The sequence below is a fragment of the Etheostoma spectabile genome, chromosome 21, assembly GCF_008692095.1.
Source record: "Etheostoma spectabile isolate EspeVRDwgs_2016 chromosome 21, UIUC_Espe_1.0, whole genome shotgun sequence".
Taxonomy (NCBI): domain Eukaryota; kingdom Metazoa; phylum Chordata; class Actinopteri; order Perciformes; family Percidae; genus Etheostoma; species Etheostoma spectabile.
In genome coordinates this window covers 11,930,318-11,930,527 of record NC_045753.1, presented here as the reverse complement: position 1 = coordinate 11,930,527, position 210 = coordinate 11,930,318, and the positions used below count along the sequence as shown (strand labels likewise).

At 41.0% G+C, this 210-nt stretch overlaps 1 protein-coding gene across 8 annotated transcripts in view; it reads left to right on the top strand.

The window, feature by feature from the left end:
• Positions 1-210, top strand: part of nbr1a (NBR1 autophagy cargo receptor a) — an 18,536-nt gene that overhangs the window by 14,332 nt on the left and 3,994 nt on the right. The window lies entirely within an intron of this gene.

Genomic DNA, 210 nt, shown 5'->3' with positions numbered 1-210 from the left:
ATTAGGTAGAAATACGCTGGTTGACTAGCATGACACCATTTTATTCATATAATAATCAATCCCGGCTAACGTGAATGACAGTGACTGCATTTTGCTTCCTCTAAATGTCAGGTTGTGGTCAACTAGCTGGGCCAGCTCATTAATTTGATAAATTGATCAGACCTGCATGTCGCGCGCATTAGCAACACACTCTGTGTATCCAAGAACAAT